Genomic DNA, 20,208 nt, shown 5'->3' with positions numbered 1-20,208 from the left:
TGACAACAGTGGGATGCATTTCCTTCTGTCTCTTCCAGCTCAAAGAAGTCAAGCAGGCCTTTCCCAAAATTCCTGCTGAACTCTGGAAGGCTGAAAATGAGCATGGCTTCATTAATGAAGGTAATATCATTCAGAATGTTAAGGGGAAGGGTTGAGGGTATCGGCACATGAAATGAAGGAAGGAATGCAAAACTCACGCTTTCTATCCAAAATGGGGTACAGTATATCTTTTCAAGCTATGTACCTAGCTGATTAAAATTGAACATCTCTGTCTCATTCAGTTCTTCTCCCTTTGTTGACAGGTGTATCCTTCCCTATCTTTTGCCAACTTCCTTATCTTTTTCTCATCTCATGCAGATGACCTAGCGGTAGAGGAGCTGCATCCTTCCCCCACTATTTAAGAAGCCAAGCTGGGGGAATCAAAATCACCAGGGAAAAGAGGGAGCCAGATCATCTGTCTGCTGATCTGTTCAAGATGATTGTTGGTTTTTCACTAGCCATGACCAATATGGTGGAGAGTTGAAGGAATGGCAACCTTCTGCCCCTAGGATGCATCTTGGATGGACTCAGGAAGTACACTGAGGAGTTGAAACTCCCACCAGATTTAAGGAAGAATAGGAAAAAAACACAACACGCTGCCTGCTCTGAGCGTCTGGAAAAACAGGTCAGCTGCATTGTGTTCAAAGCCTCTGTGAGCCAGCATTCTATTCCCTTCAGTGGTCCACCAGATAGACGCTCTTGGAAAGTCCGAACCCAGAATATGGGGGAAAGAGGTTTCTCCATTTCCAGTTCACTCTCTTGAGAAGGAGGGCTGAGAATTATAGTGCTTTTTTACTGCAGTTCTAAGAGATGATCTTCTAAACCAAGGTCATGAGGTAAACATGGGAACTGAGGAAACCACCTATAGACCATCATTTCCCATCCTTGGGAAACAAATGACTGTCTGACCTCACCTCTCCTCTTTTTTTCTGGAGTTCTTTTTTACTGACTGGATGCCACTTACGTTCCTTGTAAGGGGCCTGAATGTGTATGTGTGTGGCCGTACTCCCTACACATGAAACCCACAAATATGGTAAAATGTCAAGCACACAAAATATTAAGAAATAAGAACAATAACAATAACAATAACAATAATAAATTTAGTCACCATGAAACTCCAGAGTTGTGACTGACAAAAAGCTAGAGAAGGAAACGTTACCCTTTTAATTTCTTGAATTCTACCCTTTGGCTGTTGATGAGGGTGCTGATCTTTCTGTGACTGAGAACTTGATCAATTACTTTAAAGATAGGACTTGAACTGTGGTGTTGGCATGGCTGTGAAGACATTCTGGGAAAGTGCATGTCACCATCTCCGTGACTCCTTTCAGGGAGAAGTTGGTGGAGGAGGCCCTGGGCCTCATGCTCAGAGCTCCCCTTCGGCAGGCTCGGACACCACAGCGCTTCATTTTTTCTTTGAAGGTAAGGGCACAGAAGTCCAGGTGGAGCTTGAAGGAACCATTGGCCGATGGAAATATTCATAGAACCAAGTGCGAAATATGTCCCACTCTGAACAAGAGCTGGAAAATTGTTCTTGAGGACAGGCATCCAGTATGAGAAGAAGATTGGCTTGTCAAAAGATCTGTTTGTCTTCATGCAGGGTTCTCTTCCTGAACCAGTGTCTACAACTTTCGAGTTCCAAGGACAGAATTACAGATGAGAAAAAAAGTGTTTATGGTGAGTTTGAGTTCTTTGCTGGGAAATGCCATCCCCAATCTTCCTCCATCCAATGAGGCTGGGATTTAGGGAGGCTGGGTCAATGTTTCAGGGAGAGGAGGGCTCCAGAGGCCTACAGAAGAATGCACCAGACCTGCACATGTGTACTTTGGCAGTGAGATCCTTGGTTCTAGGAAAGAAGCAAAGGTGTCCTCTCTTCTTCAAACACTCAGCAATTTGACCCACATGGCTGGAGATGCTTCTCCACGGTCTTGAAGCAGCTTCTCCACTGTGAGAACCATCATCCTAGGATCAATGTATGTAGCAAAGGTATAATAACATGGATTGTAGGCTTTGGGTCCTCCCCTGTTCTTGGGAACCCAACCTCATTGAACCGCTCTCTGGGACAAAAGGGCAGGGAGGGTGTCTTTTTCATTTCATTCCATTTGATGGTGGACTGGGGAATCCCTGGAACGGATTTTTGCTGGGTAAGATTTGTGTTGACGGACCAAGGGATGAAGGGAAAGTGCTAACCAAGACACCTTGGCAACAGTGCGATGCCTTTCCTCCTGTCTCTTACAGCTCAGAGAAGTCCAGCAGGCATTTCTGGAAGTCCCTGCACAACTCTGGCATGGTGGAGAACAGTATGGTTTCCTAATTGAAGGTGATTTCAATTAGAATGTTAAGGGGAAGGGGTGAAGGTGTCAGAAGATGAAAGGAAGGTAGGAAGGAAGGGATGCAAAACCCACATTTGTATCCCAAATGGGGTGCATGTTTTCCAGCTATGTAGCCAACCCATTAAATGTCAACAACCTCTATTCACGGAAATCAAGATAGTCTATAGCACCACATATAAGATGCCCCCTCAGCGTTCACTGAGGACGTGGTTCGTCAATGGGCACAGTAAGATTCACCCAAATAGAGTTCCTCAAGGATAGATGAAGGATGGATGAAAAGGACTTCCACTCAGTCTCAGGGAAAGGCCCTCCGTTTGTTCCATCTACAACTCAACTGTTGCAATTAATGGCGGTATTTATGCTGTTGCACGCTGCTGACCTTTTTGCACAATTTGCAGGGTGTGAAATGCCCTTGTCTCAAGAATGATGTTTCTTGGCAATATTGAAGATGAATGAAGATGGCAAAGGGAGAGGGATCCACGTTTGGGCTGTCATCATGGCCAGTGCTTCAGGCTGGAGGTTCGGAAGTGAGTCGGACTGGACCGGAGAGCAGGATGCCGGAGGACGGCAGTGTTTGTCCTTTTGCCATGTTCATATTTTCCCCAAGTTTGGCAACATTTTGGGGGCATTTTGCTGTCCACGCCAACTGAACCGCTTTTGGGTTCTTGCACTGTACCATTCCTGCTGCAGGTTGGGAAGCTGTTTTACTGCACTGGGCCGCAGCTTTGGACCTGTTATGTTTTGGACCGGCTAGAGGACTGGATTCTTGCTGGACGCTAAGTGAGGGCTGAGAGGCGGGCTTCTGCGGAACGCTGCTGCTGGACCTTCTTTGCTGCTGCTGTTTCTGCTGCTGCTTTTCTTGGAGATTCTGCCACTGGATGCCTTTGCCACTGCCGGGATCCTTCTGCAATACCAATTTTGGTGCTTTGGAGCTTTGGACAATGCCTGGGTGGGAGAGGGCAACAGTAGAGTGGCAGGCTACTGTGGATCACCTTCCCCCATAGAGGCAACCTTGGCCTTCCGTCTGGGTAGCCCTTCAAAAGAAGTCAGGAAGAAGTCAGGAAGAATAGGTTTCTGTGTGCTGTGTGTGAGAAGGTGGCAGCTGAGTTTCCTGTTGGGTGTCCCGCTTCCCCAGCCAAGCATGGCTGATGAGGGCACTGAGAGGTTTCTGGTCCCGAATTTTGGGGCGCTGGGATGTGGGGATGGTGCTGCCATTGGGGTTTTGGAGGTGGTTGATAGTATCATGGTAGTACTTGGCATGGGGAGGTATGGTGGGACAATGTGAGCAGGCTGCCCTCGGGGAACGTGGAATTCTTGTCTGATATGAGGTCTGCCTTCCAGCTCCTCAATCCCAGTCCCGATGCCCTGTCAGCAGATCTTCAGTGGTCCTGGCCTCCGGCTGCTGCTACTGAATGCCGGGATAGTCCGCATTGAGACTATCCCTCATCCTTGATTTAATCCTTTTTTGAATTATTTATTCCTTTTTAAAATAATGTCCGAAAAATGGGAAAAAAGGGGAAAAACCCAAAGATACTTATGTTTTTTTTTAAAAAAAAAATCTTAACAGGTGCTTCAAAAAATAAGCATTTAAGAAAGGGAATATTGCCATTGAGAAACATCTGGTAGATGATATTTATCTCTTAACACAGGACTGGTTACAAATTCATCTTCATCCTCTATCAACCAATCCAAAGTCAATTTCCTCCCTTCCATCCAATTTTCCCATAGCCCCATCTTTTCCCCCGTTGTTGATGTTGGGTTTCCCTGATAAAGCCAACTTCGCATGGGAAAAAGCACCAACTCTTCCTATTTTTTAATCAGACATTCCTTTCCATAGCTTCCTAATTGAGATGATGCTTCCGATGATATCTGAGTTCTATTCCTTTCATGATTAAACCCTTTTTTTAATATAAGAACCTAAATAGAAGTTCAAAGTAAAGTTAAAGTACAAAGTAGACAGCAAAGTAAAGCTTGAATGCAGAACAAGAAAAACTAAGGAAGTGGAGAAATCACAAGAAAAAAGAAGGTGACTGCTGAACTTCTCCAATGCAGATACAAGTGCTTGTTAAGCAAACTTAATCTCCTATCATTAGTTAAAAGTTTGCAAACGTTATATGTATAGAAACAGACAAATTATTCATCAAAGCCCAAAATCAGAACTTCATTTTCTTCCATTAGCAGCAAATAGGCCAAAGGCAATTTCCAAAAGGAATCAACTCCAGCCACGGTGTTGATTCCTCTCCATGCTGTCCACTTTGTCATTTCCCACAGCCCAATTAATTTCCCCATCCACTCTTCCCTTGGGGGACTTTGTGCATCTTTCCACTTTTCTGCATGGAAAAGGGTGGCTGCTCTTATCATGTAGAAGAGCAAAGTCTCAACTTCTTTCTCAAATTGTTCACCCATCAGACCCCAAAGGAACTGTTCGGGTTTCACATTGTCCTGATCAGACTTAGAGGTGGCCAGGCAGATTTAATATCAAAATACTGTTTATGAAAAAACCTCTTCCAAGAATTAAGTCCTTAGAAACAAGAAGGAACGGGGTTCGATCAAGACCAACTGGGCAGCAGCAAGGAATCTGGCAAGGTTGCAGGAGGAGACAGCAGCAAGGTGGCAGAGCAGGGTTCTCTAACAGTCTGGAAGGCTGAAGGAAGCTGGAGTAGAAAGTGCTACTGGAGGTGGGATTGAAGGATGAGAAACCGGAACATCACCTGTACTAAGTGGGCACCAGAACGCTGGGCGAGGCCAGACGGAGCCTTCTGGATCAATCTTGGGTCTAACGACAGGACTGTACTAGATAGGGTGACTCATGCTGGAGTGGATAGTTGGAACTGGAGACTCAGAAAAGGCTGAGAACTCAAAGCAAGGCTAGACTCAACTGGAGGGACTGGACTAGGCTGAATACTCTGGACTAGGAACTTGTAGCAAGGCTGAGAACATGGAGAAAGGCTAGAGTTGGTTGGAGGCTCTGGACTAGGCTGGACTAGGAACTTGGAGCATGGCTGAGAACGTGGAGTACAGCTGGACTCTACTTAAGGCTCTGGACAAGGCTGAATACTCTGGACTAGGAACTTAGAGCAAGGCTGGAGGTCGATGGCACAACGGTGTCGTACGGGAGACATTGGACTAGGCTAGAAGCTGGAAGGGTGGCAGGACTGAATTGGATACTCAAGGAAAGTCTGAGGACTTTAAGCATGAGACTGCACTGGAGAGTCTGGACACAGCTGGAAACTTGAAACATGACTGGAAGCATGCCTGGAACATGTACAAGGTGCATGAAGAGGACCAAAGCGGGATCTGAGACTGAGGTTGCTGGGTCCGGCAAGGAGAAGATCCTCGGTGGCAGCAGAAGCAGGATTCAAATCCACGTCAGAGGAGATGTGGGATGCTTTGGGATGGCATTTCCCAGAAAAGAACTCAAGGTCACTCTAAACACTTCTTTTTCTCATTTACAATTCGGGTCTTGGGATATTACCGTTGAAGGTACTTGTGCACAAACAGATTCTTGCATGAAGAAAAACAGCTCTTGTGACAAGCCAATGTTCTTGTGATAGTGGATGCCTGTTTTCAAGAACAATCCTCCAGCTCTTGTTCAGAGTCGGACATTGAACAGAAATTTTCAGCCTGGATGCTGGGAATGCCTGCACTGGCCAAGTGTTTCTTTGATGCCCTTACCTTCAAAATGAAAATGACGTGCTTTGTGGTAGGAGCCTGAGCGTCCTGATGAAGGCATCCTCCACCAATTTTGTCTCTACCTGAAAGGAAAGAGAGGTGGTGACATGCACTTTTCCGGAATGTCTTCCCAGCCATGTGAACATCCAAAAGCAAGTCCCTTGAAAGGTTGGTGACAGTGGTACCTCAGGAGCATAATCATCCCTGATCTTCTTGGAACACATCCAGAGGAAGACAAAGATGTCCAGTAGAATGAATTCCACTGGTGGGTGCATGGCTGGTGGGACCTTGCTGTAGAGACAAAGGAAGGAAGAGACATCCACTCCCATGTTAGTCAAAAGTTTTTGGTGTCATTATTCCCAAGAAAATAGGAGAAGGTGGGAAGCCGCTAGGAGATGTGGGCACGTCAAGCTACCCTCTCCTCTCCCCACTTCACAAGGAAAACATTTCTTTCATTGGGTGGCCCAGCTGAAAGTGCCCAAAAGGGCAATGGACCAATGCAAGCTTTTGAGTGTTTGTCAAGAGGAGCCCTCTGTGGAGTGTGTTGCAGTAATCCAGCTGCAAAGGGAGCAGGGCCTGAGAGACTCTCTGAAAGTCCTCCTGACCTAGGCAGGGCACAACCGGTGTACCAGATGAAGCTGTCCTTTCCTTGCTTGTTTCTTTTCTATTCTCTCCCTTCCTACTCTCTGAGTCCTGCAAACCGATAATCCTTACACACTACAAAAAAATCCCAATCCCAAATGAGATTGATCTGATCTCATAGACCGCCAGATGTGCAGCTAGTCCGGCTGCGAAGCTGCTCAAATCGTCGTCCTCCAGCACAGCCTGGTGGGAAACGAGTGGAGAGAAGCAGAGAACCCAAAGTCAACGAGGCTACTCCAAGTCAGGCCTTCCTTTTGACCTGCCCTTCTGCTAAAGCTTGTACTTCAGTTCATAGGAGAGTGACCCGCAGCTGAGGGGCCCTTTGCATGGGCCTGTTTTTGGAAGCTGCCTTCTCTTTCTCTGACAGGCTTTCAGTTAGGGTGAGCTTCTGCTGACCCTTCTGAAAACTAGGGTAGATTTTTCCCTCTCCCTCGTCCCCTCATTGCTCTCCATTTTCCTTTCCTTGCCACCCATTTCTACATCCCTCCCTCCGTCTTATTAGCCAGGACAGCGAGACCGTAAAGTTTCTTATTCCAGGGAACCAGGACTCTCGGTTCCCCTGTCTGCTTCAGCTTGAACAGAGCAGAGATGGAGCTCAGGCACTGGATGATGCTCTTCTCCTGCCGCAACGGAAGAGAGTCAGGCGGTCAGGCAGTGCGGCTTTGGGGCATCTTGCCACCAGGTCCCCTATGGTCCCCCTTGCAAAAGGGAAGCAGGAAACCCTTTGGAGGCTCTCTCTGTCCTGAAGAATCATGTGCACCAGACGGAGATTGGGAAAAGGAATCTGGAATTCCAACATGGGGCAAAGCCCAGCCAGGGGAACTTTTGTGTCCAAGTGGCACCTACGTTTTGGGCTGCCTTGCTCTTCCTTTCATGGACCTCTTGCCAGAGGTTTTGGCTGGTCCGCTAGTCTGCCCTCACACTGGCAGCCTCGCGTTGGGCCTTACAGTCTTCTTCGCGGTCCCTGTTTGTGAAGAGGGCCTTCCTTTTACCTCGGCAGTCCTCTGTGGGGACGTTGGGGAAAGGAGAGACAGGGACTGTCATCCACAGGCAGATTTTTAGCTCTGCTTCAGATGAAGAAAGCCTCCCATATCAGCCCAGTCTTTGCAGCGTCCTTCCCATCGAAACCTGATCCCATCCACTAAAAGCCTTTTTTGGGTCACACCAGTGGCTCAGTGTCCTGGCCACGAGAGAAGTCTCACAAAGGCCTTAGGCAGATCCCACTCTCTATCTTTCCCCCACCCATTGGCCAAAAGGTCTATGAGGGCCACTGAAACATCCTGAAGGTGCCCAGAAGAGTCCCATGGAAGCAGCAGAACAGGTGGGAAGCCAATGTGGACTTGCGGGCTCCAGAAGGACAGGTTATCCGTGGAGCAGGAAGAGTTTGGCCTCTGCCCTGTCCCTGTGGACAACCTTGAAGGAGAAAAGAAGCAGAAGCAGCTCCTCTATCTGCTTCTATGGAGGAGTCCACTCCTGAAAGAACTGCCTCCCTTTTCCTCTCATGGTCCCATCCACTCACCAAGCCGCTCCTCTTTTCGGAGCTCTAGATCTTTAACAGAGGGTCTTGTTCTTTTTCATGAGGAGGCTTGGCAGTATCCTCCAGTTGGCCTGCCACTCCTTCTGGAGAACCTGCAGCATCAACTGCTGGACCGCTTGCTGTCCTAGCCTTTCTTTTCCTTTTTCCAAAACATGAAAACCAGTTGAGGAATCCTCTAGAAGGGAGAGGAAGGAAGCTGAAGTTAGGAATGGACTAAAGCCCATTTTCCATAACCCCTATCCCTTTGCTGGAGATCACCCAATGTGGAAAACTTGTCCTTCTGGTTAGAACGGATGAGTTGTAACCTTGGTTTGGTTTGGGGTGACCTGGTGTGGAGATCACCCAACATTTAAGTCCTTAGAATCGAGAAGGAACTGGTTTCAATCAAGACAAACTGGGCAGCAGCAAGGAAACTGGTAAGGTTGCAGGTGGAGACAGCAGCAAGGTGGCAGAGCAGGATTCTCTAACAGAGGCTGGAAGGCTGAGGGAAGCTGGAGCAGAAGGCGCTACTGGAAATGGGAATGGATAATGAAGAAATGGAACAAGACTTGTACTAGGTTGGCATCAGAACACTGGGCAAGGCCAGACGGAGCCTTCTGGAAAAATCTTGGTTCTAACGAAAGGACTCTACTGGATTCAGTGACTCAGGCTTGACTGGATAGTTGAAACTGAGACTCAGAAAGGGCTGAGAACTCAAAGCAAGGCTAGACTCAAGCTCTGGACTAGGCTGAATACTCTGGACTAGGAACTTGGAGCAAGGCTGGAGATCAATGGCACAACGATGCTGTACTGGAGACATTGGACTAGGCTAGAAGCGAGAAACGTGGCAAGGCTGAACTGGAGACTCAAGGAAAGTCTGTGGACTTGAAGTATGACGAGACTGGACTGGAGACTCTGGACACAGCTGGAAACATGAAACATGACTGGAAGCATGCCTGGAACTTGCCCAATGTGCATGAAGAGTTCCAAAGTGGGATCTGAGACTGATGTGGAGAAGTGGAGAAGGCTGATGCTGATTCCTCTTCAGTAACAGACACGGTTTCTGATGAGGGTATGGACTCTTCTGCGGAAGCTGCAGGCTTGTAGGATCAGTTGTCTTTGGCAGTTTGCTCCTCGTGCACCTGCCTTTTATCCCAATCCTTTGCGCCCCTGTTCCCTTCTGCATCCAAGTGAGCTGGCTTCTCCTCTGCATGTTTTTCTGCCCATCAGTAGCGCATGCTGGTTGGAGGATTCAATTCCTCCTCTCGATGGTTGGCCGATCAGTGCCTGTGATTCTTCCTCCGCTGCTGACTCATCTTTGGGTTTCACTTTCCTGGTTTCAGCCCAGTAAGTTTCTCTTTCCTCCTCTGACTCAGAAAGACTTTTTTTTTTTCTGAGTGGATTCTCACACATGTCTATCTCCACTTCAAGAATCTTTTGAATCATAATTCATATTTGCTCCCAGAATTTCTTAACCTTTCCACAAGTCCACTAAAGATGGTCAAATATTCCTTCACATTTGGAGCATTTCCAACAACATTTGATATCCTTTTAAACATTGTTGATAATTGGTCAGGTGTTCAATACCCGTGATCCATCATTTTATAAAAGTCTCTTTCAAGGTATAGTTCAAGGTCAATCTCCAACCCTTCTTCCGTCTATTTTCCGATTGCTCATGGCTGATATTGCATCCAAAGTTCTTAGCCCATTTAATCATGCAATCTCTGACATATTCATCTTCCAAATTCATTTGCAGTAATATTTTATACATCTTAGTAACAACACTTTCAAATATTAGTACAAAACTCATTTCCAACTGAGTTTTTCATTCATGAAATTATGAATCTTTTTACCCAAATTAAACCGTTCTGACAATGGTGGTGATGTGAACCAATGACAAGTATGACCTTCCAATTCCAATTGTTTCCTCGTTTTCAGGTTAGGTTCATCTTCACCTTCCTCAAAATTCAACAAATCTTTACATCTCAACCAGATTGGCTTCCCCACCATCTCTCTTCTGCAGAAAGCTTCTTGTGGTGACAACCACAAAGGTATATTAGGAGACAATCTTAATTTCTATTGATTCCAACTCCTCAGTATGATATGCCTCACAAAACAATTGTCAAAGTCTTTGTTATCTTTATCATACCACAAGTAGGCGTGCCACCCAAATCTCAGATCATGTCCTTCCAACTCTAATGGCGACCTATTCTTCAAAGTCACCCAGTCCTTCATCCAAAGCAAACAACAAGCATCAAAGTACAACTTCAAATCAGGGAAACAATTTATATTTAACTCTTGGTGTTCTCCCTTGCCAAATCAAGGTAGAAATGTCCTTCTGCCATTGTTGGAATGGTACATCAGTTGTCAAAACTGGTATAGTCTGGAACAGGAACAACATCCAGGGTAAAACATCCATGTTAATCACAGATATCCGACCCATAAGTGACAAGTGTAATTCTTCCAGCCTTGACATGTGTTTTTGAATGTCTTTCCAAATTTTGACAGAAATACTATGAAGCAACCTACAATTCACATTTGATCATGTCCCCTCCAAATATCTAACCTTTCTTTCAGTCTTAAATCCAGTCTTACTCATCAACAAAACATTTCTGGTTTATTTCCTTATTGATTGTAAGACCAGCTAATGACCCAAATTCCTTCTATTTCCTCATCAGATGTTCAACAACATTCAAGGGATCCTGTAATATCAAATCAAAATCCTCAGCAAGAAAGGGCTGAAGGAGAAAGGGCTTATAGTTAAAGGGCTGAAATCAATTATCTTTTAAAAAACATCTTTTTTACCTTTAAGCTCTTAAAACTAGATTTTAAGATCCAGTTAAATAGATCTAGTTTAACTAGATTTTAAGATCTAGTTAAATTTCTCTATTTTACACTTCCAAGACTAAGATAAAGAGCAAAGATAGCAAAGGGCATTCTTGTCTAGTTCCTTTCTGTATATGACAAGTCCCTCCAAAGGACTGATGTTCGGGTACCGGAGCTGAGACTGAGGAGCTGGTAGGTGAGACCGGAATCAATAAATGGTCCAGACTTCCCCTGGAACGGCCCGTTCCCCATCTCCCACTCTATCACCCCATGCCTGTCACCACCATAGTGATTTGGCCTGCCCCCATCTCCGCAATGGCAACCCCATCTCCATATCCAAGCCCCTCAGTTCCCAAGACCAGGGAGCCCCTACTTTCCTCACCAGCCATGCCCAGGAGCGGAAGAACCTCCCTTAGGCGCTTGAGCTTTACCAGCTCCCAGTGCCATCAAGGTACCTCCAACCCAGGCCTCCCACCAACACTGTCTCAATGGGCCCGAGCAGTCCAACAGTCCTGCTTCCATTCAGGTGAGAGCCATTCCAGACACCACCCTCCAGCCAAGCACAGCATCGCCCATCCATTCGCAAGTTGGTGGCTCTGGACCTCGCCCTCTCTCTGCCATCCGAACAGTGTTCCTCCATCTGAAGTTGTGTTCTGAAAGAGTCCATGCCACTTTTCTATGTTGACAATTTTTGAAAATCTCTTTCTTTGGTTTTCTGATCTCTAATCATAAATAAAGTGACATTATAAGTCTTTATTATATAAAAATTCTTCATTGGATCGATCCAGGGAATCTCCTGTCTCCAAAAACTTTGTAGAGATATTAGACATGCAGACGCACAAACATAAACATAGAGGCACAAACAGAAACACACAAAGACACACAAAGCTTTAATAACAGTGGATCGGCAGATTTCATTGGTCTTGAGCAATTTTGATCTCCTATGGGAACATTACAATTTTGTGCAAGATCTGGTAAGATTTTTGCACCTCTGCAGGAGATCAGAGATTTTAGAGTCCTTTCTCGGTGACGGAACCTTATGGGGTCTATCAGATGACCAGCATCTCCGACATGATTTTCCCCATAGTCATCGTTATAGAAAAATCATGTGTTGTCATGGCTTCACTTTCCATTCTTTCTGGCCAGAAAAGTGGTGGTCTCATTCTAGATGCAGCATGTTCTCCTAGGCAGCCTGGCAGGAAGACGGGCAAGGGGAACTGAGTGGAAAGTGGTCTGGCCGCTTTCGAACAGGGCTGATGAAAGAGCCATTGAGATGAAGGCTGATAAGAGGGAGAATGAACAGGCTTCCCACTTTGCTCACCAGGATGGACAAGAGCATTCCTCTCTCTCTCTTTCTAGGATTTCTGAAAAGTTTTCATAAAGTACACATTCTGCTCCTTTTTCAGTCTCCCTTTTCTTTTGGAGGCCTAACAGCAGCTCCACCAAATTCAATCCTGTGTGCACTTAGAGATGTGGGTTTTTCACATGCCAGCTTCTCATTAAGACCATCATTTCATCAGAAGAGATCTAAGCAGCTGGTTCTCTCTTGGCCTTCTGCCACACTCACACCCGCCCGTTCCTCTTTTCCTCCTACAGACAGGACTTGCTTCCATTCAGAGGTTGATATCAACCAAACCCATCCAGCGTTTAGGAGGGATGGGTCATTAAGAATTGCACAGCCTATCAATGCACGGGCTTTTGCCTTTCCTTGGGAAGAGCTTCCTTCTATGTTTAAATGTCGGGAGGATTGTCTGATATGATCTGGGTCTCATTTATAGAGTGTAGTACCTTTCTGAAACATGGCGTTTTCATAATACTGAACCTTCCGTTCAAGGGTTTGGCCTAATAGGCTAATGAAGGCCACAGGAGCTATTCCTGTCCCAGGAGTAGAAAACAATGTGACACATTAGCAAATTGGAGAAAGAGAACAAAGTGGAGAGCAATATTAGGGAAAGTCCATAGATTTCAGTTATTGGTCTTAGTATTCTCATTATTAGAAGGTACTCAGAGGTGGGGTTTACACAACAGGTTTCCCAGAGTTATCAAGCTTGCTGGACTCATCTGAACAAGAGCGCCTGGCTTATTGGCAACATTCATATGACAGTAATAAATCATGATTCATAAACTAAAACGGCTGGCTTCACAACTTCCTTAAAAACTCAGGCGCCCTGAGTGGTGTGGAGCTGAAGACTAATGCCTGAATTTTGCAGAGAAAAAAAACCAGTTCCTTTGCAAAGATGGTCCTTTTGGCTACCCAAAAAAACAAATCCCAAAGTAATTCAGGCAAAGCAAAGGCCTTTATTAAAGGGGTCAGTGTTTTTATAGGGTACAGGAACATGTGATACATACATTCGATATATGGGATACGACGGAAAGGAACTAATGAAAGCATAAAAGACCCTGATTAGATGTGAGAAGTAACAACTGAAGAGGGTTAGGAGATGCCAAGGATGCCGCTGGCAAAAGACGGGGAGCGAAGACCATCGAAGTTGAGGTAGAGACCCAATTACAGCCTACTCGTGGCAGGAAGGGTGACGAAACAGGGCTGTTTCTCTGCTCTTTTTGCATCTGCAGATAGCCACCCAGCAGCCCTGGTTTGGGTGACCTGGACTCTCCTTGGTGGGAGGACTAAGGGCGTATACCTTCAGGGCCGTTGTGAGGAATATGCTGAGCACCCGGGCTGTAAAGTTGCCCGCATCCGCTCTGAGCTGAATTCCAGCCTTGGGGCAAGGCCAGTGGGGGTTATGGGGCCTGAGTCTGCATGGTTATCTGGAAGGGGTTTGTGCCTGTTGAACCTGAGCAAGTGCACAGGGTTCTTGTAGCTGTTAGTTGGGCTGCTTCTCTGTTAGCTCCGTGCCCCTCCCGGGTGGTCAAGGCTGCCTGGGAGACGAGACCTGATTGGGTCTGGCCAGTGGTTAATTCCTCTTTGAGGGAGGGGGTGTTCCCGCTGGCTCTTGAGGAGGCAGTGGTGCGCCCCCTCCTGACGAGGCCATCACTCGACCCAACTGATCTGGACAGTGTTTCTCCACTTTCCAACCTGATACCTAGCCTTATTTCTCCCCCTGAGCTGCGTGAGTGATGCCATGGATGTCCTGTCTCACTGCTTGGAGGCTGTAGGGGTCCGGATGAGGCACAATGGGCTCCGGCTCAACCCAAGCAAGACTGAGTGGCTTTGGGTGTTTGGTCTCCTGGTACCACGGTTTTTTCATCTTTGGTCCCGGGTGGGGTGGCACTGCCCCAGCCAGACCCAGTGCGCAATTTGCAGGTCCTTGTGGACTCATGGCTCCTGCTGGAAAAGAGGCGGTAGCCGTGGATAAGAGGTCTTTGCACACCTCTGGGTTGAGCACCGGTTGCACCCACTCCTGGACCAGGAGGCACTATTCACTGCCACTCATGCACTCGTGACCTCCCGTTTGGACTACTGCAATGCACTCTACATGAGGCTACCCTTGGAGAGCATTCAGAAGCTTCAGCTGGTGAAGAACGCAACTGCCCAGGTTGTAAATGATCTCGGCTTCTTGGCACATGTAACACCACTGGTTTGGGGTGTGCATTGGCTGCCAGTGTGTTTCTGGGTGCAATTCAAGGTGCTGGTTGTTACCTTGAAAGCCCTTCCTGGTTTGGTAGTGGGTCCCCTTAGGGACCAACTTTTCCCCATTGTTCCTCCTCTCCAATCCGATCCAGCAGGATGGGCATACACCAGGTCCAATCAGCCATGGATTGTCGGCTGGTGGGGACCAGGAAATGGGCTTCTCCTGCCGTGGTGCCTCACCTGTGGAACATCCTTCCTCCTGAGATTAGGATGGCCCCAACCCTCTTGGCTTTTTTGGAGGTCTTAAAGACGTGCCTTTGTGCCCGGTCCTGGTGGCCCAAATGTGCAAAGGGCCCCGTTTCATGGTTGTGCTAACACCAAGGATTATTAAGTTCTCTCGGCTGTATTTATATTTATATTTTATTTTTTTGTATCATTTTCGTTCTGTGTTTTTATTATTGAAAGCCACCCGGAGTCACTGGTCTGAGATGGGCAGCTATATAAATTGAAGAAATAAATTAAAAAATATTGAAACGAACGAACAAACTGGGGAAAACACTAATTGCAGATAACGTTCCAGAAGTGGCAGATTGATGGGTGACATCACTCCCTTTCCCAGCCAGGTTTGCATCCACCTTAAAACGGGCCAACAAGGAAGCTCCCCCCTCTTCCAAAGGCAACACATCCCCAAACGTCCAAACACAACTTGAGATGGCCACTGGGCTCCAGCCTCACACAACCTCAAGGCTTTAGTGCAAAAGAAAGCACACTAAAAGTTATGTCAGATCTTGACCAGGCCTGGTCAAGAGTATGGCACAGCCAAGGACCGGCTAGCTTCAGTCTGAGAGACCAGCAGAAATGGCAGTGCCCAACCCGCTGGGGAACTGGATAAAGACGAAAAACTCCCTAAGGCAGACGTGCTCAAATGCTGGGTCATCCTTCCTAGGGGGAAACGAAATAACTCAAGCCAACAAACATACCTAATACTCCTCCCTCCTCCTCCTATTTTCCCCACAACAGAAATCCTGTCAGGTTTGTTGGGGTGAGAGATTGATTGGCCCAAGGTCACCCAGCTGACTTTTGCACCTAAGGTGGGACTAGAACTCACCATCTCCTGGTTTCTAGCCCAGCACCTTAACCACTAGACCAAACTGTCTCTCTGAATTTACAGTCCAGAAATTAAGAACACTCTTGGAGATCCTATTTCGAGACGCAAGGTCTAGCTGTTTGGCATGCCGAAAGGTTGACCAAGCTGGTCCAGGAGAGCAATTTCTTCCCAAAAGGAAAAGTCTGATCCTTGGGCTCCCTCAACAGCCGGATGCCAAAACCCCAGGAACTTGGCTGAAAGTGGGTCATGTGATTTGGGGTTCAGCATCATTCATCCGTAGAGAATTTTGTTTTGGCAGAATCGGTTCTCTGAATGCAGGATCACTTCTTTTCTACCCTTGGGCTGGATTGCTGCATTCGAAAAAATATCTGAGGTGAAAAAATCAAGGAAAGAGTGCTTTCCTCACTTTCTCTTTCTTAAGTGTCAACAACATCTAACAATGTTTTGGGATGCCGACGATGATGGTTGCACCTAAGCAGAAATAAAGGAGGGAGCTGACCATAGAAACAGAGATGTTGGGACACACACAGAGACACACAAACACACACAAACTAGCATTGCAATGCAAAGGGAATCAGCCTGAAAGGACCAATAGCTGCATCAAGGGGTCTTGCTCAGTCAGCTAGCTTCAAGGAGCTTCCATATGAAAAGCCCATGGACATCCAAAGAGCTATGCCTTCTGTGCAAGGCAGGTGGGAAAGATGCAACTTTAGTGATTTTTTGGGTAGCTTCCTAAAGACCTTGGCCTGGCCTTGTTGGATGTAGGAGAGGCTGAGCAGGTAACTTTTGGATATGATGCCAAAGGAGGCCTGTAATCTCCTTTGTTGCTCTCGTGGCTTTATGATGTCATCCAGCCAGGCTGAACTGTCAGTTACTGACTGTTGACAGACTGAAAATGTCTTCCAGGATGTAAGTTGGACTTCAGAAGGGCTCCTGGACTCTCGGGACCTCTCCCAATTTGTAGGCAAATTCTCAGTGGGGTGGGATATTCCAGGGGTGAAAACAGAAATCTGTTCTCCTCTTAGGAATGGCAAACGGGAGCCAAATGTGCTCCAGATCACTTCTGTCCTTCATTCCCTATTGGTGTTCAAAGCCTGGCTTGAACCTTTCCCAGCTGATTCAGATCACATAGCATCCTGAACCCCTGACTTTGGGAAAGATTCTTACATTGGTTAAATTCATCTAGCCATGGAACAAACTACGTCACTCCAAACCAAACAAGGTTACCACTCATACATTCCAACCAGAAGCACGGGTTTTCCACATTGGGTGATCTCCACAAAAGGGATAGGGAATATGGAACATGGGCTTTAGTCCATTCCTAATCTTAGCTTCCTTCCTCTCTCTTCTAGGGGATTCCTCAACTGGTTTTCTGTTTTGGAAAAAGGAAAAGAAAGGCTAGGACAGCAAGCGGTCCAGCAGTTGATGCTGCAGGTTCTCCAGAAGGAGTGGCAGGCCAACTGGAGGACACTGCCAAGCCTCCTCAGGAAAAAACAAGACCCTCTCTTAAAGATCTAGAGCTCCAAAAAGAGGAGCGTCTTGGTGAGTGGATGCTGGGTGTTGGGATGGGACCTTGAGAGGGAAGGGGAGGCAGTTCTTTCAGGAGTGGACTCCTCCATAGAAGCAGATAGACGAGCTGCTTCTGCTTCTTTCCTCCTTCAAGGTTGCCCACAGGGACAGGGCAGAGGCCAAACTCTTCCTGCTCCACGGATAACCTGTCCTCTTGGAGCCCGCAAGCCCACACAGGCTTCCCATCTGTTCTGCTGCTTCCATGGGACTCTTCTGGGCACCTTCAGGATGTGTCAGTGGCCCTCATTGACCTTTTGGCCAATGGGGAGGGGAAAGATAGAGAGTGGGATCTGCCTAAGGCCTTTGTGAGACTTCTCTCGTGGCCAGGACACTGAGCCACTGGTGTGACCCAAAAAAGGCTTTTAGTGGTTGGGATCAGGTTTTGATGGGAAGAACGCTGCCAAGACTGGGCTGAGATGGCAGGTTTCCTTCATCTGAAGCAGACCTAAAAATCTGCCTGGGGATCAGAGCCCCCATCTCTCCTTTCTCCAACTTCCCCACAGAGGACCGCCGAGGTAAAAGGAAGGCCCTCTTCACAAAAAGGGACCACGAAGAAGCCTGTGAAGCCCAACACGAGGCTGCCAGTGTGAGGGGCGACTGACAGACCAGCCAAAATCTCTGGCAAGAGGTCTTTGAAAGGAAGAGCAAGGCAGCCCAAAACATAGGTGCCCCTTGGACACAGAAGTTCCCCTGGCTGGGCTTTGCTTCTGTGCTGGAATCCCAAATTCCTTTGCCCAATCTCCATGTAGTGCACATGATTCTTCAGGACAGAGAGAGCCTCCAAAGCATTTCCTGTTTCCCTTCTGCAAGGGGGGCCATTGGGGACCTGGCAGCAAGACGCCCCACAGCCACCCTGCCTGACCTCCTGACTGCCTGACTCTCTTCCATTGCAGCAGGAGAAGAACATCATCCAGTGTTGAGCTCCATCACTGCTCTCTTCCAGATGAAGCAGAGCAGGGAACTGAGGTCCCAGTTCCCCGGAATAAGAATCTTTATAGCCTTGCAGTCCTGGTAAGTGGGAGGCAGGGAAGGAGGGAGCTGAAACCTGGTCGAAAGCAAAGGAGGATGGAGCAAAATGAGGGGAAGAGGGAGAGGAAATAACCTACCCCTGGTTTTCAGAAGGGTCAGCAGAAGCTCACCCTAACTGAAAGTCTGTCAGGGAAAGAGAAGGCAGCTTCCAAAAACAGGCCCACGCAAAGGGCCCCTCAGCTGCAGGTCATTCTCCTTTGGACTGTAGACAAGCTGTAGCAGAAGAACACGTTAAAAGGGGCTGGACAAAGAGGAAGACATGGGCTGGCGCAGCCTGGTTGACTTTGGGTTCTCTGCTTCTCTCCAGTCTTGTTTCCTGCCACGCTCTGCTGGAGGACAACGATTTGAGCAGCTTTGCAGCCGGACTAGCTGCACTCCTGGCAGTCTATGAGATCAGGTCAATCTCTGGTTTGTTTTGTAGCATTTAAGGACAATCTGTTTGCAGGAAGGGAAGAATAGAAAAGAAACAAGAAAGGAAGGGACAGCTTCATCTGGTACACCAGTTGTGCCCCCAACCTAGGTCAGGAGGCCTTTCAGAGAGTCTCTCATGCCCTGGTCCCTTTGCAGCTTGATTACTACAACACACTGCACAGAGGGCTGCCCTTGACAACCACCCAGAAGGTTGAGTTGGTCCATTGCCCTTTTGGGCACTTTCAGCTGGGACACCCAAGGGTAGCTTGCCTGCCCGCACCTCCTAGCGGTTGCCCACCTTCTCTGATTTTCTTGGGGACAATGACACCGAAGGCTTTTGAGTAAGATGGGCACTGATGTCTCTTCCTTCTTTTATCTCTACAGCAAGGTCCCACCAGCCATGGACCCATCAGTGGAATCAATGCTCCTGGACATCTTTGTCTTCCTCTGGATGGGCTCCAAGAAGATAAGAGATGAGGATGCTCCTGACGTACTACTGTCAACAACCTTTCAAGGGACTTGCTTTCGGGTGTTGACATGGCTGGGAAGGCATTCTGGAAAAGTGCACCTCTTCCCTGGTCTTTCCTTCCAGGTGGAGAAGAAATTGGTGGAAGAGGCCTGGGGCCGGATGCTCAGAGCTCTCCATCTGCAGGCTCCCTGAGTCACTAAATCCAGTAGAGTCCTGTTGTTAGAACCAAGATTTTTCCAGAAGGCTCCGTCTGGCCTCGCCCAGTGTTCTGGTGCCAACTTAGTACAAGCCCTGTTCCATTTCTTCATTATCAATTCCCATTGCCAGTAGCGCCTTCTGCTCCAGCTTCCCTTAGCCTTCCAGCCTCTGTTAGAGAATCCTGTTCTTCCACCTTGCTGCTGTCTCCACCTGAGACAAATGTGAAGGAATATTTGACCACCTTTGGTGGACTTGTGGAAAGGTTAAGAAATTCTGGGAGCAAATATGAATTATGAATCAAAAGATTATTGAAGTGGAGATAGACATGTGTGAGAATCCAGCCAGCCTCTGACTCAGAAAAAAAAAAAGTCTTTCTGAGTCAGAGGAGGAAAGAGAAACTTACTGGGCTGAAACCGGGAAAGTGAAACCCAAAGATGAGTCAGCAGTGGAGGAAGAATCACAGGCAGTGATCGGCCAACCATCGAGAGGAGGAATTGAATCCTCCAACCAGTGTGCGCTACCTATGGGCAGAAAAACATGCAGAGGAGAAGCCAGCTCACTTGGATGCAGAAGGGAACAGGCGCGCAAAGGATTGGGATAAAAGGCAGGTGCACGAGGAGCAAACTGCCAAAGACAACTGATCCTACAAGCCCACAGTTTCCGCAGAAGAGTCCATACCCTCATCAGAAAACGTGTCTGTTACTGAAGAGGAATCAGTGTCAGCCTTCTCCACTGAAATGGATTTGAATCCTGCTTCTGCTGCCACCGAGGATCTTCTCCTTGTCGGAACCAGCAACGTCAGTCTCAGATCCCGTTTTGGTCCTCTTCATGCACCTTGTGCAAGTTCCAGGCATGCTTCCAGTCATG

At 47.4% G+C, this 20,208-nt stretch overlaps 1 long non-coding RNA gene across 2 annotated transcripts in view; it reads left to right on the top strand.

The window, feature by feature from the left end:
- The first annotated feature begins 1,914 nt into the window (after positions 1-1,914).
- LOC134500655 (uncharacterized) overlaps positions 1,915-20,208 on the top strand; it is a 92,376-nt gene continuing 74,082 nt past the window's right edge. Inside the window, exons 1-2 of one of the 2 annotated variants that reach the window (XR_010068281.1) lie at positions 1,915-2,009; positions 2,275-2,356. This is a non-coding gene — a long non-coding RNA (uncharacterized LOC134500655). Of the gene's footprint in view, positions 2,010-2,274; positions 2,374-20,208 lie in introns of both variants that reach the window. The other variant, XR_010068282.1, reaches the window with a different exon arrangement.

The sequence above is a fragment of the Candoia aspera genome, chromosome 7 (genome assembly GCF_035149785.1).
Source record: "Candoia aspera isolate rCanAsp1 chromosome 7, rCanAsp1.hap2, whole genome shotgun sequence".
Classification (NCBI taxonomy): domain Eukaryota; kingdom Metazoa; phylum Chordata; class Lepidosauria; order Squamata; family Boidae; genus Candoia; species Candoia aspera.
Note: the sequence above shows the minus strand (reverse complement) of the source record. Positions and strands in the feature narration are given on the sequence as shown.